We start from the raw sequence: 26,189 nt of genomic DNA on the forward strand, positions 1-26,189 counted from the left end.
AGCAAAGGAAAAGATTTATTCTCTGCTTCCCATCAGCAGGTGATGTCTAGCCACTTCCCAGGAAGCAGGGCTTCAGTATGCTTAGCGGTTGCTCCGGAAGACAAACGTCGTAATAACGAATGGCCCCCCTTCCTCCTTCTTCTCTTAGCTTTTATTGCTGAGCAGGCGTCGTATGGGATGGAACATCCCTTTGGGCAGTTTGGGTCAGCTGTCCTGGCTATGACCCCTCCCAAGATCTTGCCCACCCCCAGCCTAGCGGGGAGGGGGGAATGTTGGAGAGACAGCCCTGGTGCTGTGCGAGCACTGCTCAGCAGTACCCAAAACACCGGTGCCTTATCAGCACCCTTCTAGCTACCAATACAAAGCACAGCACTATGAGGGCTGCTATGGGGAAAATTAACTCCATCTCAGCCAGACCCAAGACAAACATCATCTCAGTTGCTGCAGACAGAGCATCACCAGCCTTTGGGGCTTAATAATCCGAGTATTTTTCCAAGGGGCTTCCTGCAGGTCTCGCTGCATCAGACACTGAGCTGGCCTGGCCTGGCTGCAAGTGGAGGGAGGAACAGCTTCGCTGCCATTTCACCTTCCCCTTAGGAGCTGCTGCCTCAGGTGGCTTCCTCCAAAGATGCTATTGGGGAGGCTGCAGGGTATACAGACTCATCTGGTGACCTGGGCACCACTTGCCTCACTGGTGGGATCCCCCTCATCCCCCCATCCCTTAGAGAGCAGCCAACCCTCATCGCCCCCAACATATCACCCTTTGCCTCAACAGTGCAGCTGGTTTTGTGTTTTAGGGAGACAAATGCACTCTGAGAACGCAGGATCAACAGAGGTTTTCCCAATACGAACACAGCAGCAAGACCAGCTCTAGCTGCTGAGGGAACGGAGCGACAACCAGAGATGAAGAACTAGAGCTAGATATAAAGCCAGATGAATATTCAATGGAAATTGATTCCTTCAGGTAAAGAAACACTAACCGCAGGCTAGTCTGGAGTCATTATTTTACCCTCTATAAAGCTGAGCATGACCAGGAAATGAAGAGTTCCTGGAACAGTTATTGTCTTTTTGAAAGGTACAGAACATGTGGCTTACAAAATGCATGTCTGCCATAAGCAGCTAAATACAAACACACAAGCATATACTATAGAACAAACAAGTCTGTGAAACAGACTGTTAAAAAAAAATAATGAGGTTTACAAGTTTAGTATGAAATGGTGTGTGTTGTGGAGAGCAACGGATGAAAGCTCGGAGCAGCTCTGGGGAGATGCAGAATTTGTGGCTCTGGGAAAGCCCAACTCATCGGAGATGTTACCGGGGTCCCACCACAGCTCACTCGGTGGCAGTTCTGCAGCCGACACCAATGGCAACAACTCCAACCAGAGCCTGCGGGTGAAGGGGGGCAGAGCACAATGACATGAGCCACCCCAACATTGTCCCCTGTGTTGTGTAGCCAATCTGTGGCTGCACAGAGCACAGGACACGCTGGGCAAGCACCAACCTCCCTGCAACGTCCCTGCTGATGCGGATGGCTTGTGGATGCATATTTAAGTCCCTAAAAATCTATCCTAAATGCTTAAGGTAGGATTAACCTGCTCTTTCTAACCAAAAATGTAGGTATCGGAGCACTGTGGACCCTCTTTGCAGCCAGGGAAAGGAACAGGCACCTCGAGAAGATGATGCCTCTCGCCCCAAAAGGTCTCCAACACAAGGCAAGCAGCACTTTGCAAAGGCTTATTTTCCTCCCCTGTTTAGAAGGACGTGCCTGGTTTCAGACACACACGGTAGCATCAACAAATCACCTCCTCCGAGCCAAGCTCTTTCAATGAATACTCTCAATTTATCCCACCCAACCTCAGCAGACCTCTCCTCCTCTCCCTTTCAGAGCTGGGCCTGCAGCCACCCTCACTTGCCCGTGTCCCGGGCTGCTGCTGCGGCGTTGACGGAGGAGACAGGGAGGAAAGCAGGCAGGAGTAACGAGGAAAGAGCAACTACGTCTAATAAAGAGCAGCCTGGCAGGGGAGCCGGGGAAGACGAGTGAACTGAGGCATGATACAGGGCAAAGACAAATTCTGCTGCTCCTCCAGGACTCCTGGCAGAGGGGAAATAAAGCAGCACCATTACTTTAGTCGAGGAGTTGCTAACAAGTTACCTCCACGGTTTTCCGCTGTTGCAAGATGATACTCCACAGTGAGTGAAAAAGCAAGACATGTTACTGCAAAGGGAAATATGTTTATACTCGTGATGTAGCGTTTTCCAGCAGAGGCTTTGGGGACCTACTGTTCTTCCTCCGTATTTTTATCTGATGAAGTGAGGAAATAAAGGTATTAGAAGTAAGGGCAATTCAGTGACAATTTAGCAACTGGTGTCCATTTTGGTGGCTTTTGAGGGCATCTAACATCTTTTAAATGGCCACAAAATGCTTCTAAAGGAATTCCTGTGGCTTCAGTGAAACGGAGCCAGGACCTTGAGCACGGAAGGAGAACTAGCCTGAAGGACTACAGCAAAACTCCTCCTGGCTGAGCCCACGGCAGAAGCGGGAGCTGAGAGGTAGCCTACCTGAAGCGGCGTCCCAAGTTGAGCTCCGGACCAAAGGGTTTGTCGGTGACAATGGTGGTGCCAATGCCGACAGCCCGGACGGGGATGACATAGGAACGGCTGTTCTCTATGAACAGGTTCACCTCGTCCCTGAATTTCTCCGTGTCGTCCAAGTTTGCGATGATGGTCACAGACACCTCGGTCTCGGGGGGGATCACTCCTTTACTGGGTTCAATCCTCCAGCGTGAGCGTTTGCCAGCCTGCAAGACAAGCCAAACACTAACTTAGCATGGAAACCATGGACCCTGGTCTCTTGTGGGGTGCAGGAAAAGGAAGGACTAAAAGATATGAGGGTAAAAACCAGAAAGGCTTCATTTCCCTAAATCTAAGCTACGGTGTCTGCAAACAGCAACTATGCAGGAGCTTATACAACCTGTAGTTTACCCTCCTTTAACAGACTCACTTCATTAACCCCGTTTTGCCCGACCCAAGAGATGCTCATCCTCAGGAGAAGGTTACTCCCCTTCTTCTTTTGGTCTCTCTTTCGGAGTGCGCACCAAGGGAAGCTACTTTCTCTCTCCTGGCTTCCCAACCACGGTGGCCGGGTTTGCATGAAGGCTCAAGGCCAGAGGAAGCCAGGACTGCTCAAATCCCACCGTGGCAGCCACGTGCCTGGGGATACTGCTGAGAACCTGAAGAATAACTCTGCAAAACTGGTTGATCAAAACCCCAACACCAAAGTCGTCTCTCCCAAGAGTTAGGCAGTGCTTCTCAACAGCCCCTAAAGGACTGAAGCACTCGTTCCCCACTGATCATCAGCTGCAGCGAGGTGTCCCACTGTCCTTGGCTTTGAAACATTCAGCTGTAAGTGTTTACAGCAGGGCAGTAAAGAACTAAGCAGAAAGAAAGGGCAAGACATGCCCTGTGGGCATGGCCGGGGCTTCCCAAGCATTCTCTTCCTCTCGTTTCTCATGCACCTCGTTTCTCATGCACCTTCGGCTAGGAATGGGGCAATAAGGGGGCTGGACCCCCGGTCCATTTAAAAGCACAGTTGCAGGGAGCAAGCTTGCAGCGGACAAAGAGAAATGCATGCAACGTTCCCCGGCCAGCATGAAATGCACTGGGATGTAGATGTACGGCTTCAAAGTGTCCATCACGGTGTTAGTGGCACACGCACCCCACAGTTCAGTGCTCCGTTTGGGACGACAGGCACTACTCACCCAAAACACCGCAGTATTCTAAGAGAAAAGGGTTTTTTCTTCTTTTTTTAATGAAAAGCAATGATGAGCTTGGAGGCCTGACATGATCCAAGTGCCTGATCCAGGTGAAGTCAGCTTGAGTTTCCATCTGTCAGCCTGGTGGCACTGAGCTCTAACAGGACACCAGCCAGCCCAAGGGAGAAGAACACCAGCAAACCAAGCAGCACTTCAAAGTCATGGAAAGCATTTTAAATAACCCCCCCAAAACGACCTCTGCTAACGAGGGTAAGACTAGCGGGAGGACAGGGAAGCAGTAACTTGCTGAGCATTCAGGGTCCCGGCAGCGTGGGGAGGTGCCCCAGCTATGAAAACTCCTTAGGCTGACTGCAGGTCAGGTCTGCATGCCTGCATCCCAGGATGGAGCATGCCAAAGGCATCAAAATTATTCCAGGCACTGGCAAAACTAATAAACTCAGTTCCAGGCTCTTCAAAGCCTTCCCTCCCCGCAGCCTGCGCAATTCGCTCAGATAACAACAAAATCGCGCATCAGCCAGAACAAGAAACAGAATCACTAAAGCAGCATCCCTTTATCGGCACTGGTTTGAAGTTTATCTCCTTGGTTTGCTGTCTCTCCATATGACCATTTCTTTAATAAAGGGAATGTCATCAAAAGCTTGAGATAATATGCAATGAAATCAGGAAATGAAACAAAACCTGCACTAAATGAGGAGAGAAGCAAATATGGGAATGGGAACTGCATGTTCTCTCCTTGCTTACACCGAGTTTGACCAAAACTCTTTATATGCTGCCTGAAAATCATTTGATTCTCTCCAGGGAATCCCAGTGAGAAGATAAACAGGTGCAGCTTCTTTTTTTTTTGTTAATAAACAAAACATGGTCTCTTCTGCAACATCAGCTCCAGTTGAATCTGAGGGCAGCTCATCCCTGGGAAGGTGGAAGGGGATCTGCTCCCCAGGCACTCTCCTGAAGACGACAACACATCTGGCTGGATGACCGCTGCTGGAGACCACGCGGCAGTGAGCTCCATCAGGAGCACAGGGCTCTGGATTAGGGAGGTCAAGGATCCCGTCAAAGCAGACAGGAGCCCAAAATCAGGAAACAGAGCACCGTCACTACAAGGGGAAGTCCCAAGAAAGCTTTCCTCTCTCCTCCCTGACTACAAGGCACCAGGAAAACACCGTTTGCCTCCCTGCGGTAGCACACAACACACCCAGCACGGTGGTCATGCAGGCAGAAGAAAGCTGCCGCTGATGGACAAAAATTGCACCCTAGGCCTTGTCTTTTCCTTCCTGATCACACAGGTGTGATACGCAGCTGCCTTCTGTGATGCTGAGACATGTCATTCTTGGTAGCCAAATAAAAGATGCCTGAGGAGACAGAGGGACAAACAAACAAGTAGGAAATGATCAAAGAAAGATGCTTTTTTCTCTCTGCCTTTCTGCAGGGAAAGCAAACACTTCCATTAATCAATACAACTCTTTTGCACTTGTCAATACAGCAAAAATCAGACACTTAGGGAAATAGGAAAAGAAGATGACAGTGACAGCAAGGAGGAGAAACGGCCACTTTTTTCAGCAGGTCGCATCAGCCCCCAGCTAAGCTGCAGCAGCTCCTTCATGTTGACCTATTCCTCCAGTCTTTTTTACCACAAAAAAGGCAAATCCTCCCCTTGCGGGATCCACAGGATGCTCTAACAGGGCTGCCTGGCAGCTGGGAAAGCAATCTGACAAGGAAAGGTACATCAGACAGACACAGGATTCAGTGGATGAGCATGGGATAACACGCTGGCCCCAAGGGTCACAGCCCTGCAGCTACCCCGGCAAGCAGGGATAAGCCAACCAAGGACATGGGTATGAAGTCCCTACACTCCACTACAAACCCAAAAAGCCCCATCTCAAGGCACAGCTTTGGAGGGTTTTTTTATTTCCTTCCTTCTGGTGGCAGAGATGCTCAGTGCTGCTCCCCACAACTCATCCGACAGACACAAGAGGGGCACGGGGAAGCCTGTGCACGATGAGGAGTACTCCAGGGAATTCCTTAAGTCTCTATCCCAAAGTGAAGTTATCCACAAAAAACATCTCAGCTTGCTCAGATAATGCTCTTTTCTCCCATAAAGCAAGAAGAAAGCTCAACTTGACAGGAACAGCAATTTGCATGTGGTGGTTAAGGATACCACCATGGCCATCTGCATTACAGCATTTTCCTTTTCTGTTTTGAACAAGACACCAGCCCTTTATTTGCCCTGTTGCTGCCCCTTAATCTAATCTCATTCAGGTTGTTGAGCTGCCAGTCAGCGTGCTGTAATGTTGCTGATCCAACACTGCTCTGAAAATTTCAATCAAGAGCTCTTTCTTTCGAGTGGGGACCGTGATCTAGAAGCCTAACTGCAAAGAGCCAGGGTTTTGAGATTAGCCATCAAACGGGAAACAGGGAAACCCCAGCTCGCTGCCCTGCGGCAGTCTCCAAGCAGGAAATCAAAGCAGCAGCTTTGGCATCTTCGAGAACACACGACTTGGGTTCAGGGGCGCAAATGAATGAAGGATGCGCAGGTCACCCACCAGCTAGGCTAAGGGACGGCCGGAGCCAGTTCTGCTCTCAGATCTACATGTGCAGGTCACCCTGACACCCGACTGCATCTCAAATTTTATCTCCAAAATTATTCAGTCCCCTCTTCTTCCCATCAATAAACTGCCAGGCAGCCTAAGGCAGCAGCAAAGGGCAAAACTTCAACCGAGGCAACACAACAGCACCAAAGTAGGCAGCTGCTGAGGGCAAGGGAGGAGCTGGAGCACACCTCGCCTGCCACGGTGCTGTTCCCATCAGGCAGGATCAGCATCACCGTCCTGAAGAGTCTGAAGAGCCCTTGCTGAAACGGCTGATCCAGCAGGTTCCCAGCACCTGCCTCCTTGAACATCTCCAGGATAGCAGCAGCTATCCTGAGAAGCTGAGATGCTCACCACGGGGTAACTCCATGCTGGGGAGTCAGCAGAGGGCTATGGAACAGCAGAGGCCATCTTTGCTGCAGGGAAAGAAACCATCCCTGAACCACCTCATATTACAGTTCGAGTTACTGATTAGACAATATTTGCAGAGATCGAAGGGAAGCAGGATGGGATTTCTTGCCCAGTCCCATAAGTTAGGGCACTGAGGCAATGGAGAGGCAGATACACCCCTGCAAGCCCCCTGGGTGCACTGCAAGCTGCCCAGGGGAGGGAGGGAAGGCATCACACCCCGATGGCAGGACCTAAACGGAGCTCTGCAGGTCAGTCTTGGGTACAAGCATGCAAACCCCATCATTTATACACCAGTACCACCCATCCGAGGTGGCTTGCTCTCTGCAGAGATGGAAAGCAGATTTTCCTTGTGGAGCCAAAGAAAGCTGCCCTGGGAATCCCCCACTTTGAGGTTATGTTGATGCTCCTGGGCACAGAAACTGGAGCGAACAAGCTGCAAAAGCAGCAAGAGGGAAATTCAGCCTGGGTTAACCAGCCCCAGAACTTCAACCCACCTAGCACAGAGAAACACAAACCCCCTCCAAACCCTGTTTTCCTGCCTCGATCCCCCCTCCAGTGGGGAGCACATCCCACCCAGCCTCAGCACCCGAGCCCTTCCCGCCTGCATCAGCCCCGCTCCCCCTGCCAGGGAAGCAGCCAAGCTCTCCTCCTGCTAGGCAGCTTGTCACACTAGGCAGCCTCCATGAATTAAATAACCTTCTTCTGCAGCTACTCTCCAGAGATGCTCTGCAACGCTACGGAGCCCACAGACTCCGTCGCTACACCACCCTTACAAGCATATCTTTGGGCAACAATCCAGCTGGGGTGACCCCCAGTAGGGTTGAAACTCACCTCACCACCAGCAGTTGGAGGACAGACCTCACACCCTAGTCTCTATCATTAACAGGAGGTTGAGGCAAAGCAGATGCAGATGGAACAGGGAAACCACAGGGAAACCCATGCCCTTTCAGGAGCAAAGGGCCACAGGGTTCCCTTCATCGCCTAGAGCTCCAAAAGCATGACTCTCAGAGCTAAATACATTCCACAAAACAAAGGGACAACTTGTAAAAGTGATCCAGACTCATTTCTGCTCAAACATCTATGCAAACTTTGTATTTTACTGAGGGGTTCCCCAGAGAAAACCGCCCCCAGAGCCAGTCTCCTCTTCCTGCATTGTGATGGAATATCTCCCTTTCTCCCTCGGGGAGCAATATGGAAATGTTGCATAGAAAGGTCAAGTCACAGGCTGCTATGGACCATTTTTGCTGGAAAAGAGCCCCACAGATACTTACCATCTCTGCCCAGAAGGATGCAGGGATGACAGTCTGATTGCAGAGGCGGAGAGTTTGGCAAGCATCTTGTAAAACTTGGATACGGCCAAAATTTATTTTACTCGGGTGCACAGAGACAACTGGTCCTTCTCCAACGCTCACTAAATGGATCTTCTGCTCCAGGAAGCAGGTAGGAAAGATCAAAGAGAACAGGGAAACTTGAAAAAGATTAGACAGCTCTAAGGGTACTCCTAGACTGAGGGATGATTAGGGTGCTTTGAAGTTTTCAGTGTGGTAAGACTGAAACAGAAGGCCTGGAGCACGTGTGGGATCTGGAGCCATCCCATCTGAAAGCCACAAGCTCCCGGTATCAGGGGGTAAAGAAACCCAGTTTCCCACGCTTGCTTTTTCACACCTCCTCCACACTGTTAGCTCTCTTCCCTGTACCCTGTGCCTGCTCCCACCCCTTTTCCTGCTCAGTCTTGCCCCAAACCACCCTCCCTGACTTCTGCTGCTGCACAGCCCCACTTGGAGACTAACTTCGTTAACACTCCCAAAGCGACGCCTGTGACAACCGGCACAAGTCAGAAGCAAAGCAGGCTCTTCAGAGTACAGATCATGCAAGTTAGTTGCCTCTGATTTGTGCTTGTGTGTATTCCTGGTATTATATGAATAACAGACATAAATTCTAGTGGGGGGAAACCCTTCTTTTGAAGGGAAGCATACCTTATATTTACGAGCAACTCTTTTGTCAACCTTCACATTTCCCTGCAAAGCCTGCATTGCCTGGCCTTCCCGTTGACTGCTTTACATTGCACACCCACAAGGGCCTGGGTTGAGAGGTTCAGTGGCATCCAGGGGATTTAGCAGCATAATTTCCATTCCTTTTAATGGAAGTTTAAATCCCGCAACTACTTTCAACATGTCAGCCTTCCTTTCTGTTACAGAAAGCCTCAGGTTCCCAGCAATCCTCTGACATCCTCCTTCATGCTCAGACAGATGACAAGACATTTTAAAACAGCTGCTTCAAAAGTTAGTATCATTTTCATTTAAAGTGTAACTAAATTTCATCTAGATTTCAGCTAGATGAAGCCAGGACACTACATACAATGTTCCCTCGACTACATTTTGTTGTCGCTGCTGCGGTTGTGTATGCAGATGGTGTGGAGACTCACATGTCTTTGGCTGGGAGTTTTGGCAAAGAGATTTGATGGATATTTCTCAAACATGATGGGCCTGACTTCAGAAAAGCTTAAATCCAGCTTTGCACAAAACATCACTTCAGCATGGTTTCTTACGTGCTTGCTTTAGCAGGATTCAGGGAGGTCCCTGTGTGCTCCTGAGCAAAAGTCCTAATGAAGCAGCGGTTGCTGCTCATCTAATAATACAGCAGAGTAGGAGAGGCAGGGATCGTGCTGCATTTTAGACTGGGCTTGTTATCCCATCTCACATATCCGTAATGAAATGCTGTGTCAGACACTTGGATTACCACCTAAGAGAATACCATCCCTCCTCTTCTCTGGGCATGAGCCATTGCTCATGCCACGGATCCCTTCTTTCCTTGACCACGCCAGCCATATATTACAAGTTCTTGTTTTCCCAGGAAGAATCCCTGTACACTTTATGCCCCACCAAGATGAGTCGCACAAAGGCACACATCTCCCCTAGCACTCACCAGCGGGGATCCTTCGCTCCCAAACACCGCAACACGAGCCACTGTGTCCTGCTCTCCCGTCACCTGGGCTTCCAGTGTAACCGGGACCTCCACCAAGCTGCGAGGCTGGATAATCCCGCATGGCATGGGGCTGGAGTACCACACAGGAGCATCCTTCTTGTGTTCCTATAAGGCACACAATCAAAACCAACTTTAAAGCTTCCTCAAAGGTCACTCTGAACTCCTTGACATCTACCACAACGACAATTCACGCACATTTTTAAAAATCCCTAGGAGAAAGCAGAAAGGCACAAAACCAGATGCAAGACTAGTATGGGCTTAGCATCTTGAGGGGGTCCGAGAGCTGCTGCATGCACAAACACCTGCTCCTGTGCTGGCAGCCTCCTTGCAGCAGCCTTTCATGACCTTCTAAGTTCTCCTACGGGAAAGCACCCCAAAGACTAGACTATGAACTGCTTCCTAAAGTTTATATTCACGCAGGTTCCTATTTAATTGCTTTCTAAAGTTTCTATCCAGGTAGGTTCCTGTTCTCAGCAAACCTTTAGGTTTGACTATAAACCAGCAAGGTCTTCTCCAAAACTCCTTTTTTCCGAATATACCCCTTGACAACATTTGAGGAAAGGAGGTGGATGCGATGCCAAACCTGAGGAAGAACTGCGTAGCAGCCTGGGAGATTGCTGTCGTTCTCAAGCGTCAGCATCTGCCGATACGGGTACTTTAGAAAGCACCGTCCAAATGTCACGACCGGGTTGAGCACTCGCAGCCGAGGAACGACGCATCTAGGCAAAGAGATGACCAAAAGGGAATTGGAGGTACTGAGAGAACGTAGAATTTGTTTACTCCCCAAATAGCATGAAATGACGCATAACACGTGTCACTGTCAAATGGACGTTTAAGACCCCTACAGCAATAAATTGCCTTTAATTTCTTTTTATACAACAACCTCTTAAAGGAGGAGCAAACCCTGAGTCTCAGCATTGCAGAGGCTGCCAAGTGCCCAGGCAGAGCACTGTGCCCTGTCCCAGAGCTGTCTGATGGGCACCTTTGCCCCAGGAGGCTTGCAAAGACACCTTGCACCCTCCTGACGCTCCCAGCAAGGCATGAGCTCCAGGGGAGCCTTCCCACCCATGACCAGGGCTCACCAAGCCTCAGGGAACACAAGACCCCACAATCTCAGTAAAAATTACTCCCTCCTCTCCCATACCTCTCTTGCTCTGCCTGAAAACTCAGCCATTTACCCCAGCAGCAGAGGGCACAAGCCACCACCTGCCTCACGCAGTGGCTGGTCACCCCTTCCCCACTTCTGTAGCCACCTTGCTCTTTGACCCTCACGGGTCCATACACTGTCTGCTCCCATTTGCACTTCTTTTACGGAATTGCAGCCCAGGCACTGACTGGACGACTCTGCCTCTTGCAATTAAACTGACACCCATTGCAGCACTACAGCATCGAATCTGGCTGCAGCAAGAACAGCTTTTGGCTTAAATCTGAGAACAGTACGTCTCAGAAGAACCAGAGGAAAGCAGAGAAACCTGAGCTCACCTTCCACATCAAGGACTATTTTCCCCGTCCTAAGATCTTGCCTCTACTTCCCCTCACCAGTCCTGACACAAGCCCCTTCCCCATTTGCACATGCCTTCGTTAACTGAACCAGACACCAGCTTTCAGCAGGCTGATCGCTGCGTCCCAAATGAATGTTGCATTTTGGTCACAACCCAGCACAAGTCCACCACTTGCAGGAAGAAGGAGGGGCAGCCCTTGGGAAATTTCTTACAGCTCAAGCACCAAAAGCCAGGCCAAACATGAATATAATTACTGTTCCCTTTAGAAAAAGGCTCAGCCCCATGCCTGTCCGTTGAGCACAGGTGCTTCTCAACGTGGGCTGCTTTCAAAGCACTGCTGTTCTCCTAGCTAGCTGGGTAGAACTAGCTCATTAAGCAACGCTTCTCCTTTGGAGATGGAGCCAGAAAACCGCGTTCAAGGCAGTGTGCTGGTGGGGGGTGCACGAGGAGAGACGATGAGCTGCAAGGGAAGCGGTGATACCTGGCTGTGAGAGGCAATGCCAACACCTCCTTGCCAACACCGTCCACGTCCACCACCAGTGCCAGCTCGTATCTCTTCACGGTGTTGGAACACAGGGTGACCTGGCGGAAGAGAAGACCATCAAATACTTCATCGCTCCCAAAAGCCATCGTCCATGTGTGGTGTCCTCCGGTTCTCCTTCCACGGTAAGGAAAGGGAGGATTTTGCCCTAATTCTTCTGCTGGTCCATGTACAGAGCACAGGCTCTGCGAGTAATAAAAGTCTTCTGACAAGATCTGCTCTGTTAAATACACCGTGCAGTTATCAGGGTATATGCAAGCTAAATTAAAGCACAATTAGACTAATGCTCTACTCACCACTGCATTAAAATTAAGGGACCAGTTTGTAATCTCGACTAGAATAGCATAAATCCAGAGGACATCTGTTGCCTTGAACAGAATGAGTTCAGCTTTACAGGGGGAAGCTGAGAGCAAAACGTGGCCCAGCAGATGCTGTGCAGTTCACGGCTGCCAGAGCTTTTGCAGTCCCCCTTGGGGATCGCTGCAGTGAATACAGCTCCTCCTGCTCAACAAGACAGGAGAAATTAGACTGGGAAGAAAGGCAAACTGCTTTATCCAATGACATCTCTCTTTTTAACAGCCACCTTCTGTCCTCATCCTTCCTCTGCCCACTTTAAATCCAAGAGATCGCTCTAAGCAGCTCTCAAAAACACAGGAGGGGCTTCTGTACCTGACTATACGGTACAAGACCTTCCGCTTAGGATTTTGGAAACAAAACGGTGCTCCTTCTGAAATGTCCCAGAGTAACCCAGCCAACAAAAGCCTAACACTAATGCATATATCTTACTCGCGTTATGCTGGCAGCACTAAAGCCCTCTCATGCATCAGTGAAGCTTCAGCTCCACCTGCTGAAGCACGTATGGCCGGACTCTTCCCATACCTGGATATCCACGACCCCCTGGGAGCGGATGGTCCCTCTGCACGGTGTGATGGTAAATTCGGTTGGCTTCACAAGACCTTGGGCTCCCCTTCTCCAGTATGAGTGAGTGTTGTCCGACAAAGGAACAAAACTGGTAACACTGGGCTCTCCTGAGCCGTCCCCAGGAATGCGAAGGTTGAAGGTCATGGGCACCAAGGAGGTGTTAGTGAGGCGACACGACAACGTGCGAGGAAAGCCTAGGAAATGACACAAATATGAATTTACGCCCCAATTATCCCCCTGAGTCCTGGTGTGAATATCCTGTTATGATAAAACTGTGCCTGGAGTTTAGCTCTTTTCAGTCTGAACCACAGCTAGTTGAGAAGCTAAGCAAGGAATTCATCATCACTTAAGCTCTCTTTTATGCTGATCACAGAGATTGCTTCCTTGGCAATGCCCACTCTTAGCGATGCCGAACACCAGAATTTTGTCTCTCTTTACCTGAGGAGCGCTCTCACATGCCCCAAAACCAGCATCAGTTATTTCTCACTTATGAGCGTACATCCAGACAGACCATTTTTTCTGAAAATTCAGTCTGTAACATTCCCTGTTAACTCCACGAACACTCCCACAGTTTTCAATATATAAAAGCAGTGTATTGTCATCAAGGAGAAGCTCCAGTAAAAGAAAGAATGGATGCAATTGGCTACTACAGCACGATGCAAAGCACTGTAATGCAGTTTCTCTAGGCAGCATCCTCAAGGCATCTCCTGTTTGGGGGCAATCAGACTCAGCTCGTGACAACCTGCAGCCCACTTCACAGGAGGCAAGCCTGATGCTTGCTTAGAAATTAGCAGGAACCGTGTCTCACCTTACCTAACAAACGGGGAGATCACATCCATGCTGCACACTGGCTTTGGTTACTGCCCGCAAGGGTTTACATCACTTTAGCTTGGATACTTGCTTTCCATAATGGAAAACCAGTGATACAACCACACCTGGTGGGGATGTGCTGCAGAGACAGGACATCAGCCCACAAATTGCTCTGGAGTGGACATCTGCCTTGGACGGCCAGCTCTGTGAGAAGGAGACATCTCCCATGGCCTGCTTACCAAGCGTTACTTGAACACAGGTGGGGAGGAAAACCAACTGCAGACACAGCAGGTAGTTCATCCATGCCCATCGACAGTGACCACTGCCCACCTCCAGCAACTATTCCAGCAGGGAGGCAGGAGGCACACAGAAAGGACAAACACAGACTTCACAGTCCCAAAGGAGACCGAAGTCTCCAGGGGCAGACAACAGTCAGCAGCAGAGCTAAAAGAAGCAAAAATGCAGTAGCTGCCTTCAGCTCAAAAGGCCTCATTAACGAAATCAGATTAAGTAGGATGAAGCTCCTATTACATAACCGTATTTCTGCCTGGTGCATTTCTGGTTTTATTTATTCAAAAGGAAATAAAGAAATGGCAGAGTGGTGATGTAGGGAGGGGAGGAAGCAGCTCAGGAAAGGTAATGAGCTTTCTTAGAAAGTCCATGAGCAGCATGAAAACACAGAGGCATCCTGGGTGCAGAATGATAATGGCCCTTCAATCACAATTGATTTCACATTTCAACTTTAGAACATCTCAGTAAAAAGCCTTTTGTGAGACGGAGGTGGAGAACGAGAATCTGCACTTTAATGGAGATGCTCTGGACGCTCAGCCACTGGCTCCATCAGCAGACCTGGGCTTTTGGCAGGGAAGGAGAAGGAGCCCAGATCTCAGAGGACATCAGTGCCCGATGCCGAGCTATTGCTTGAGCATATTACCTGGGAGGTGAGAATGAGGTGCCCTCACAGCTCTAATCAACAGCTCACACTGAAGGTCAGGTGGGGAAATGGTGTCCTCCCCTTGCAACACGCACATTGACCCAGAGCAGCTACAGGCTAGCATGGGGCTTCAACTCCCTTCTCCTGCAGTACCATCCCCTGGGACCTTCTGGCACAAGGACTTTCACAGCCATTCTGCTGCCAAGCATTGGGAGGTTGGGGCTGAACAGACTATGAGGGACACCAGAAAACACTGACTTTCTGTTCCTTTGGTCCTATCTGACCTCATGATGGCACAACACTGCCTAAGCCACCAGCAGCCCTGGTTTTAACACCTCGAAGGCTGCTACGGAGGAACACAAGTGACAGGTGCTCTTCTGTTCAGGTGCTCTGTTTTGGTGATGCACAGACCTCTCAACCTATGCTCCAAGCCCAGGGAACACTCACCGAAGGAGACGTCACCGAAGCGGAGGGAAGGTACGCTGAAATGAAAAGTCGGTCCGATGACACAGCCCCTGTGAGGACAAAGACAGGCAGAGGAGGCACTGGTTTGGTTAAAGAGAAATGCAAAGTGTTCGGCTTTCGTTACTGCTCGGAGGGATAAAAGCTGGTCTCAGAACCACAGCGGGTTTCAAATCAACCCGTTGCCTTTCTGCTCAGCACAGCATCCATGTGGACAGGAGACAGCCCAAGCAAAGTGGTCAGCAGCTGATAGCTGCTGATGTGCCTTAGGGCACCATGTCAGGCAGGGTATGCCCCCAAGTTGCTGCTGGCCTGATGAAGGACCCTGAACAAGTGATGGCTCCGTGCCTCAGTTTCCCCATCTGTAACGTGATGACACAGAGGTCTCCACGCAGAAGTGGACCCATTGTACTAGCTTTGCCAGCTGCAGGTTCTCTGCTTTGGTATTTCTTTGCTGGAACTGGTATTCCCATGGAGTAGATGAACATCTTGTCCTCAGATCATCTTGACCCATGCAATCATGAGGCATGCAGGATTTGGAGTCATGAAGCCAGGGGAGCGCCCAGACACCCACTGGCCACAACAAGAGCAGCAACAGTTCTACACAGCGGACAGCTGAATCTTGGGGAAAAGGATCAGCTTGTCACCAGTGCACCAGCTGACACATCCAAGAGCAACACACGTCTCCAACCACTGAACACGGGTGTCCTGAACCCACCACACCTCCTCACCTGTCCTTAAATTCAGCAGCCAGGCTCCAAACTCCAAAACTCACCAAAATCCCCTGAAATCAGCACTTGGAGCTGCACAACAGCCATTAATTTATTTCATGGTTGATGCCAATCAATGCCAGTTCTGCCTCTTAGTTAAAAATCAAGGACCACAGTGAACGCTGCCTTCTAGTTTTAGTCACAGGACTGCCACTGGCTCTGGCACATGAATAGACCCCAGCATCCCGCAGGAGGGACCTGCGTTCATCCGTGGTGTCCCATTTCCAGCATCCCTTTCTAAACACCAAAGAAACAAGCATTCAGGACCTTGTAAGGTTGGGTTCCTTCCCAAGAAGAATCACCTATGGTTTGGGCATCTTCTGATTGCATAGTTAAAAAGCACTCAAAAAACTGACTTTCAGGAGTTTCAATCCAATACTAATTCTCGATTCTTGGAGCTGAAGCAGCTCCTGAGACTAAGTCAGGGAGCAAATCCCTGCTGGTGATGAAGTTCCCTCTCCAAGGACCTCACATAACCAGACCTAACCGCCCAAGCCCTAACACCTTGCTTTGGACACAGCAAAGGGAGCAGGCATGCTTTCCGCCACAGCACTTGCCACGAGACGATGGAAAACTACCTCCAAACCCACCATGACTGGGGATCACACTGGGAAACTGCCAAGGATGAGCCTTGCCAGGCAAGCGGAGAAATGACTGCCATTTCTGCTGAGTGCGCCGTATCTGTGCTCAGGGAAGTTAAACCTGAATGACTGCCCAGAAGGCTCGAGCAAGGAGCCAACCCAGAGCTCTGTGCACCACAGCTCACAACAGTACAGCTCGCAAAAAAATGGGGGAAAAGGCAGTGGTTTTGGCAACTACCGCGTTTTACAGTAGCATTAGATAATGCACTTGTGAAGGGAGATCAGGGTCCTTGCAGAGCACGAAGGATAACACAAGGTGGGAGAGGAACCGCTTCAACACTCATCCCCATTCCTTCCTTCCTTTGCAGCCCAGTCTCCCACCAGCCAGCTTGCCTCCATTCAAAAGAGCTGGGAGTTTTTCTCCATGGAGGATGAAATCCAGTGCTTAAAACTTCCCGACGAGGGAGGCTCAGCTTGACCTCGTGGGTGGACATCTCAAAGGCTTTTGAAAACAAACAGCTTGAGCTGCAGGGCTGCAGAATGAGAGATAAGGACTGGATAGGGATCCTTGAAACTAAGGCAAGGCAGAAGTCAAGGAGGCAGATGACATCTCAGAGCAGAGTGGACTGCAATGGGAATTACTGCTGAGGGACAGCTGTACCGGAGCAGGTGGGCATGCTGGGGTACCCTCAGATGGGCTGCATAGGAGCCACCACCTAGAAAGGAGGAATACAAGGATGGGGAAGAAATAAATAAAAAAGGACCAGCAGTCCTCTTTCACTGAGACATAAGGTCTGCACCGAGCTCAGGGCCGTGCTGGCAGAACAGGGCAGAGCGGCCACAGAGAAGGGGAGGACATGCTGGGCACTGGCAGCCAGGGCACCAGTGGGGAAAAAAGGACCACTTCAACCAGCCCCAAAGCTCCAGAGCACCCAGCATCAGCTTCCCTGCCTACACCACATGATCCCACCAGCTCGTGGTTAAGACTTGCTGGGACAAGTTCGCATGCTGCTGTGGTCCTGAGAAATGAGCTTTGCCTCTCCTTTCATCAGCTTTTTTTTTTCCCCCTTCTCCCCTCTTGCTCGGTCAGGATTATCTTTTGCAATGACCCCAGCCCAGGGGATGATGCCCAAGTCCTTGTGACAGCACTTGCTGCAGAGCTTCCCGTCTCCTGCATCAGCACGTTTCTGGCTGCAGAAAGGAGGTACCGTAGCACTCACTGCACAAGAGCCGGGAGGACAGCTAGTCCCAACGCATTAGCATGAGAGATGATGTTGAGGCTGCTGCTACCCATTTTGTATGGAATGTTAACAGAGGATTTTAAAAACACTGCTTCTGGCTGCAGAATCACCCAGGCTGGCCCCTCTCCAAAGCCCTCTTGGCCCTGCTGGATGTTCAGGGGGACATCCCAGACCATCTACTGCCCAAAGCTGATACCATCACACTGTCTGCCATGGCCCAAGGGGGAATGAGCTACCTGTAGCAAGGAGTCACTTCAGCTCCTGGGTACCGGAACAGAGCAGCAGGCGTCTCCACACCTTTCCCGTACGGCCTCCAGTCAAACTTTTTTCCAGCATGGGTAGTCACTTAAAGCCCCACGGTCCTCACACAGAGATGTCAAAGGGTCACAAAAGGAATCTGCTGCTGCCAAATTCTGGGCAAACAGTGTCCTAGAAAGTCACAGAGCCACCCTGGCTCAACCATGAAGGCAAAGCTGCTTCCCAGAGGAACCCAAGACTTTGAAAGTTAAACTGCATATTGAGAGCAGAGGAGGCATGGTCACAGGTGGCCAGCAGCTCAAGGGAGGTGATCCTGCCCCTCTACTCGGCTCTGGTGAGACCCCACCTGCAGTACTGGGTCCAGCTCTGGAGTCCTCAGCACAGGAAAGACACGGACCTGTTGAGGCAGGTCCAGAGGAGGGACATGAAAACTATCAGAGCGATGCAACACCTCTCCTATGAGGAAAGGCTGAGAGAGTTGGGGTTGGTCAGCCTGGAGAAGAGAAGGCTCCAGGGAGACCTTCTTGTGGCCTTTCAATACTTAAAGGGGGCTTATAAGAAAGACAGGAACAGACTATTTAGCAGGGCCTGTAGCGATAGGACAAGGGGTAATGGCTTCAAACTGAAAGAGGGTAGATTTAGATTAGATAGAAGGAAGAAATATTTTACAATGAGGGTGGTGAGGCACTGGCACAGGTTGCCCAGAGAGGTGGTAGATGGAAACATTCAAGGTCAGGCTGGACGGGGCTCCGAACAACCTGGTCTACTTGAAGATGTCCCTGCTCACTGCAGGGGGGTTGGACTAGATGACCTTTAAAGGTCCCTTCCAACCCAAACCATTCTATGATTTCCTCTCGCAGACAATTACACTTTCTTGGCTGCTGCAATTGCAAGGTTCAAACTGGAGTCAAGGTTAAAAAGTCTTGGCTCTTAGTGGGGGGGTGCTAGGATCTGAGCCAAGACAAAGACCTTAGACAACCTCTTTTTTCTCTGCTCCATCATAAAATGAGGTGGGGGGAGCTGATTACCCAGAGAGAGCTACAGATGTGCCCACCAAGCTCCTATAACCCTCCTCACCTGATAGTCAAGGTCACAGGCTCAGGGGATCCATTCACACTGAACTTGAACTCTTCTGTGAACTGCCCCAGGATGGTGGAACTGAAGGAGATCCGGATCACCTGGAGCCCGTCTGGCAAAATGGTGCCCTCCCGGGGCAGAAAGGTGAAGCAGGAGCCCAGAGCTGTAGCTGGAGGGACCAACTGGAAGAAAGCATCGATGGCTCCTTTGTTAAACAGGACCGCCTGCAGCAGCAAGAAAGCAAAATGGAAATACATAAGGAATCTTCCTTTCTTACACAAGGCTGACTTGCTTTCCCATTAAACAAGTAACATCTGTAAAAAGACAGAAGATGCCGTGTGCTGCTGCTTGGCAGAAGCCAAAGAATATGCAACAGGACAAGTTCTGCCTTTGGGTTTTTACATGCAAAGCAGTGATAACTTCATCTAAACAGAGTCACGCTGGGTTTACTCTACTGATACAGAGCAGTCCACTCTGACTTGCAGTGCAGAGGACCTGCTCAGCATCAGCGAGTTGATTCAGACCTGTCCCTAAGAGCAACGAAGGGCGGTTACTAGTGGGTCATCACACAACTGCTTCTGCTCCTGATGAGCCTGGTCCTGCCAAGGGCAGAACATGGGCAGCTTCCATTGCAGCCAACAAGTTCACTGCATGTAGAAGACCCCTCAGGCCAGCACTATAACCAACTTCAGAAGCACTCCCCAACTCTGCTACAGTATAGAAGTTAGGTTTCTCTTCTTTTTTCTTCAAGGTGATACTTTCTTAGTCTTTGCTCCAACAGACATGTCAGGAAAGAATGAGCGTGACGTGCATAGCAGCTCCATCTATTCCAAAGAAGTTCTCTTTCCTAAATATACACAGCCATCATCTAAGATTTTACCATTACTGGAATAAACTGCAAATTTAGAACCAAGCTGTATTTTGTTGAATGCTCAAGAGATCTACTGCCTCGAACAAGTGACACAATCCCGCAGCGTTTGTTGAAATTCAGCTCTTTTCATGTTGGGCGAGAAATGCCCACATCTGCCTGTGAGTACCGGCACGCTGTCAATCACCAACAAACCTACCCAAAGCAAAGCTGTAGTTTCTGATTGCTGCAGGGTGAAATCCTGCCATTTCCGTGGACTTAGCTATCTGCTTTGAATTTCTTTTCCCTAATTTTTGTCCTTGCAAAACCTGTCAGAAAAACTGAGACAGAAGCATAGAAACATCCTTTGTTTTTCAACTTTGCAGCTGCTGCTGAAAATATGCATGTATTCAAACTCCACGATGGTAACTTGAACACTACTCTCGCCTCTTGTGTGTTTTACACCTTCGTTACAAATTGCACTTAGGGATCCGACGCTGAGCTGAGGTTTACCTCCAGTCTAGCTGCTTAGCAAAGCACTAACAGCTTCATCTACTTCATCACATTTTCTCAAGTAATGAAAATCATAAATTGATAGAGAGAGAATCAATAAAGTATCAGCATTAAAAATGCACAGAGCACACAGTATTTCCGTAAGAAAACACCTTAATGTGTCCTTCCCTGCCACAGTCAAGGTTTTGAAAGTGTCTGGCATGATGTATTGCCTTGTCTTCTACCTCTTTCACTTGCTCTATCTTTTTTTTTTGCAGAAGACGACACCATTGGGGGGAGGCAAATATATAGAAAGTGCCTTTGCTTCATTTCCAGAAATGCTTTGCTCTTCATAGAGCCAGAGGTGCACCAAGCCCGAAGCGTGGTGAGGGGCTCGTCAGCGAGGGGAAGCACTCCCAATTTCTTTCCTAGGGACAGCTCGGAGCCAGGAGGCTGGACGGCTTTCCTCTGACTCCCAGGAATCGGTAGGATGCACTTAACTGAAAACTCTTTGCAAGGGACTTGAGTTCAAACACAGTAAATTTGTTCCAGCTGCTTTTTAAGAGCCAGAGTACAAAGGTGCTTTGCATCTAGGGCTGAAACAAAAGCCTCTGAATACTTATCTTTTTGACCCAGTGCTGCTTTCATGTGTCAAGGGGGGTTTTTTTGCATGAAGCCTCCCAGCTGATCTCAAATGGACGTTGCCAAAAAGCAGGGACTAGGGCTTCACGAAAACATACACCTTTCAGACCCCACCAAAAGTATCCAGATTCTGTGAAACCCCCCAAACTTGACTAGTATGTCAAATATTCCCTGCTCACAACTGCCTCAGTTGCCAGGAATCCCCCAGGTCCACGAGGCTCAGCGTTGCCCCGGGAGCCATGAGGATCCAGCCCAACCCCTGCGAACCCCTCCTGCTCACCTCATAGCTGTGGGCTGATCCAATGAAAACCTTCCCGATGTCCAGCTGGTCAAAGTTGAAGCGGAGCCGGGGCCCTATGCCTTCACCTTTGATGCACAGGGGCAGCCTGGCCTCTCGGCCTGGGGAGAGATTGCCATTTCAGTACAGTAATTCCCTCTGTTGCCCTGGATTTTCCAGCCTGCCTCAATGCTAGTCCCTGACTCTACGATGGATGGGACCAGCTCTAGATGCTCCAGGGAGAAGATACGGGACCCTTCTCCTCCCTCAGGACATATGCCCTTGGGCTGGTTTCTAATTTAGTGATCAGTTTGCACCCTGAAAACGGGATGCTGAGTTTAAAACACGATCTCTGAATTTCTTCCCACACACTTAGATGAGCTTCGAAATCCATGCAGTGAAGGCACAAAGCTCACAAAACAGAACTGAAGATAAAAATCTGCCATCTATACTGATGCAATCAGAGACAACAGCACAGGAGCCGAGAAGTACGAGCCCAAGCAAGGCGAAGCTCCCTGCTAACGGCCATACGCACATCAACAGTAACCGCTCCCAGAAGAAGACTTGACAGCACTTCCGTTAAGACAGGATGGGCATAAAGCTTGTCTAGCGGACTGCTCGGATTCCGATTCCCAGGGAGGACGTTCACCCTGCTCAGTACAGCAAGGCCTGTGCAACGCTATCCGTATGCACCATAGACGCCGAGCCACGAGGTGACAATTCCCACGCAGGGAGAGAAGCACAGGCTGGCCAGAAGTGGTCTTTTCGCAGACACCCCGCACTCAGCGGGGCTCAGTCACCTGAGGTCTGACAGCATCTGGGGAGCGGGAGGTGATCCAGGATCTGGGAGCACATTTGTAACTCAGCTCCTGCTGCCTCAGGCGTCTGATGATGCATCCGTGTAATAAAGATTCATCTTGGAAGTATATAGTCTATAGGGGCTTAGTGCTCGTCCACGAAAGCTGTTCTGCTGTGTCATTCTTTGGCCTTTCCAGGCACCTTGCAGCAGAGCAAATGCTGGCGAACCCATGGCATGAAAGCTTATCCCTTCACTGCCTTGGTTGGTCTGGGATCAGTGATCCAAGCTTGTAGCCAGGCATCGCGAGGGCTGGCCTTGGACAGGAGATCACCTGGAAACCGCAGGGACAGCGGGCATGTGCCAGCCCTGACCTGCTGACCACCCACCCTTCCCAGCAACTACATAAGAACCGAGGGGGCTGGAAGACTATTTGTGCCTCACCTTCACCATGGGTAACAGAAGCAGGAGAAAGGAGCTGTACCTGAGATTTCACAGTAGACCGCTTGTTGATACACTCTGGCTTCTCGGGGTTTAAAGATCACCTTGATTTCAGCCGAAGAATTTGGCCAGACATCTCCCTCCTAAAACAGAAGCAGACAGAAAACCATTTATCTTTAAACGTTACATGTCTTGTTTTCAACCACAGCCCTGTAGCCTATATTTAGAGCATCAGTGAAGAGCAAGGAGCAAGCAACACTTGCCAACAACATTTATAAAAGAGTCTGGAAGCAGTTGCAAAAAACTGTCCCAAGTCCCTTACCTTTACTGGCATCCGGGAGAGGCATTTTGTTAAATTAGGGCTACAACGAAGCAACCCAACTGGCAAACAAATTCCAGCGAATCAAGCAGGATTTCTTCAGAGGTACCAGCCAGTCTAAGGAAAAGGGACCTGGCTACACTTCATGTCTGTACATCATTACATGGAGTACCAGCACGCAGTACTGTGGGCAGCCAGACTTCTGCACCTCACCTTAATGCACTTCAGGAGCTCAAGGCGGGGTTGAGCTAGTTCTGGAGTCATACTCCAACTGTAACGAAGCAGGAGCCCTGGGACACACTCCAAAATCAACTCTAATGCATCGCACGATGCCCTTCAGGCTCAGCTCATCAGCTCCCACTCTACAATACTCCTACTGCTCTGACACAGTCTCTTGGTCACACCATGCTGCTGTCAGCTACAGTGGTGTGAAACTGCAGTTGTGCTGACATTGCTGGCTCTCAGCCTTCGATGGGCTAAAGGAGTAACCAAGAAGAGAACACGATCCCCTTCCTTGGTTAAAAAAAAAAATTAGTTTCACCTATTTTAAAAAAAGAAGAGGTTGGGCTTATTCTAGGGTTCACTCCAAGATGAGAAGGGATTTTGCACTGCTCAGGCAGCAGGCATTCTTCGTCTCAGACCATGCAAATACTCAGAATCAGAGCTCTGGTTGATTGAAGGGCATGGGGTTTTGCTTGCAGAAACAGAAAAGCAAAGATTTTTCTGTACCTATGTGCCATACAACTCAAAAAAAACCTGCCAGTCTTGTGTCCAGGCTCACAGATGCCATTGGAAGGGAGATTCAGACATGGTGTAAGTCCAGCTTATACAAAGGGATTGGTGTTTCCATGACTAAACTTGGGCTGAATTTGGCCTCCTTTCCACACAGGACCATTTCATTCTTCAGGTCAATATGTGAACTGACAATGCTCTAATACCCTTTGTTACTCCCCATACAGTATGCCTCAGGTGTGCCCTTACATATAATAATCAATACCTCTGAGCACTCTGAGAACACTTATTTATAGCCCTTGCAGTAGCTCAGCTTTAGGCAGGCTCTCACTGCCTGTCAGGAGCCCGCAGTTCAGAAGTGGTTTTTGTAACAAGCTCTCCCAGCCTCACCAGAAACCTGACCTTTTCTCTCGGCACGTCAAGGCAGCTGATGCAGGGATCTGCCAAGTGACCTCATTCAGGGAGGAGCAGGAGGAGGAGGAGGGGAGGTTCTCAGCTACAGCTTACCATCGGCTCAATGGTGAAGACATCATCGGAGAAAAGCATGGAGTCTCCTTGCACCTTTGCCCTCTGGTTCCGGAAGGTGCGGGAGAGAAGGGAAAGGCGTTCTCGGAGAGTGGGGTCCACCGTGCACTCCTTGAGGAAGCAATCCGTCCTGTCCTCTTCCTGCCTCTGCAGCCTGCGACACAGCCTGCGGCCATGGGGAGAGACAAACCAAACAGATAATTCAATAAGCAACATATTTGCAGAGACTGCCGGGTAAGTGCAGGGGCAGCAACGCACTCGGGGAGGAACAGCAGCACCAGCAGCAGCTCAGCAAGGGGCTGACCCCGAGCCATGGGGTCCCAAATGGATCAGATGATCCCTTGTTGCTCCCTGGCGTGGCAGGTAGTTTTACTCCACACTCACAAGTTAAGAAGAGGTTTTGGAAAGCTAGCAGCCCTCAAGAGAGCCTCCTGGCTCAAAGCCACTGCCACAACTGATGGAGAATCCACCAACCTCAACTGCCTTTTCCCACCATAGAGCTGCTCGGGGGAGGCAGATAAAGATCAAGGAGCACCCACTGCAGGGCTTCACTGGCAAGGGGAGAAGCACCTGGGGTTCAGCTGCAGGTTACGAGCATCACTCTTTTTCCTTCCTTTTTGGACCAGCAGGGATAAGCAAACAACGCCTGCTCCCAGTTCCCTATACTGCCTTCCACCAGGGGATCCCTGCTTCTCTGACAGCAGGACAGTGGCCTTAGAGCTATGACCATCCCTAAGACTTCCAAGTAAGGAAGAACAAAACCTCCTGCTCAGACTCTAAGACACAAACTGGCACGAGATCAAATGTAATTGGAAAAAAAGAAAAAAAAAATCCGGTTGAAGTCTACTGTGGGGAAACCTGGTTACTTCTGAGGGGAAAGAGGAACACTCAGGGTCCAGGCTGAGACAGGCAGCTGGGAGAGATGGTCAAGGAATGGGCCAGGGAAGTACCAAGAGAAGGTCAGGAGGTTTCCTTTCAACACACTGAGCGTGCACAGAAGTCACACACTGTGTCATTAAAAAGAGAGAACAGTGGAAAACGAGTTTTGGCCTTCAAGGCATTTCTGACCTAATTACGTTGCACTTTATTTGCTCAGAGGCCCTCAGAAAGTGCTCCACTTTAAGGCAGTTTCCTGATCAGCTATGGGTTCAGACTAACTCCTATATACCTACATCCATCCAAGTCTGAAAAGTCACACAAGGATTCCCTAAATCACCCAAGCTTTGAAGTGTCATTTCCAATTCACCCCCCCGGGCTGCAAGTGTTTCTCTGCTGCCTGAAATGGGAATTTCAAAGCTTGAGCAAAGACACACTTTCAAGAACCTGCCCCATCTCCCACCACCATGAAGACACGGGGGGCTGAAGCCCAAATGCACTTCCAGGTCCTGTGCTGCCCTACCTTCCCTGCAGAACCCTCCACCTCCAAACTCTCCCCAGCCTCAAAGGAAGGGCACAAATACCTCCTTGTGCTGGAAACCAGGGCAGCGTGAGACAATTAACACCCTACAGCAGGGTGGCCTCAACTTTCACCCTACCCTGCACGTTGCTGGAAAAGGAGCCTGCCACCTTATCAAAGCTGGAGTGGAAGAAACTGCAGTGACTATCGTAATAGTTATGGTATCTGCAGCTACATTACGTCCCAGGTAACGAGTGCTGACACTTTCCTCAGCCTCATGGACCCTCTGTAGCCCAGGGGTGTCTGGACCTCAGTGGTTTGTGCTCCCACAAACCACCAATTTGCTATCCAGTCATTGCAACCAACCTTTCCTCTCCAAAACATCTTCCTCAGCTGGAGTATGGGTGGAACTGGACTGGGAAGTGCTGAGCTCCAGTACCCTGAAGCTCAGTGACACGCACCCTGACGCTGGGGATGGTTTACTTCTCCTAAACCATTCAAAAGCACCAACACCCCTGGGGCCACACGTCAGTTTTACCCTTGGGCAGCGTATCTTATGGAAACGAATCTTTCAAACGCACCTCAGCTTCCGCTGATCCTCCTCTTCCTGTGTAGCAAAAGCCTTCCACTGGAAGTGGGCTATGATTTCACTCCGATTGTGGATGACCACGGATCCGTGGTTTGACAGCGAGAGGTAAGTCTTCTCAACTGCCAAGGAGTTCCTGTCTAGCCTGATGTTGACATCTCCAGCTGCTCCATAAAGGCTCGTGTGGGTATCTTCACCTGCAACAAAGCAAAGGGCAGTCTTTGCTCACCTCACTTGCTGATGGAAGTACCAGGAAGAGAGCAAACCACACGTAACAGAAGA

The 26,189-nt window shown here is 49.9% G+C and overlaps 1 pseudogene; it reads right to left on the reverse strand.

The window, feature by feature from the left end:
- The window catches only part of LOC132321120 (hydrocephalus-inducing protein homolog), a 75,013-nt pseudogene that overhangs the window by 28,570 nt on the left and 20,254 nt on the right, over positions 1-26,189 (reverse strand).

This window comes from Gavia stellata, unplaced genomic scaffold (genome assembly GCF_030936135.1).
Source record: "Gavia stellata isolate bGavSte3 unplaced genomic scaffold, bGavSte3.hap2 HAP2_SCAFFOLD_96, whole genome shotgun sequence".
In the NCBI taxonomy this organism is placed as follows: Eukaryota; Metazoa; Chordata; class Aves; order Gaviiformes; family Gaviidae; genus Gavia; species Gavia stellata.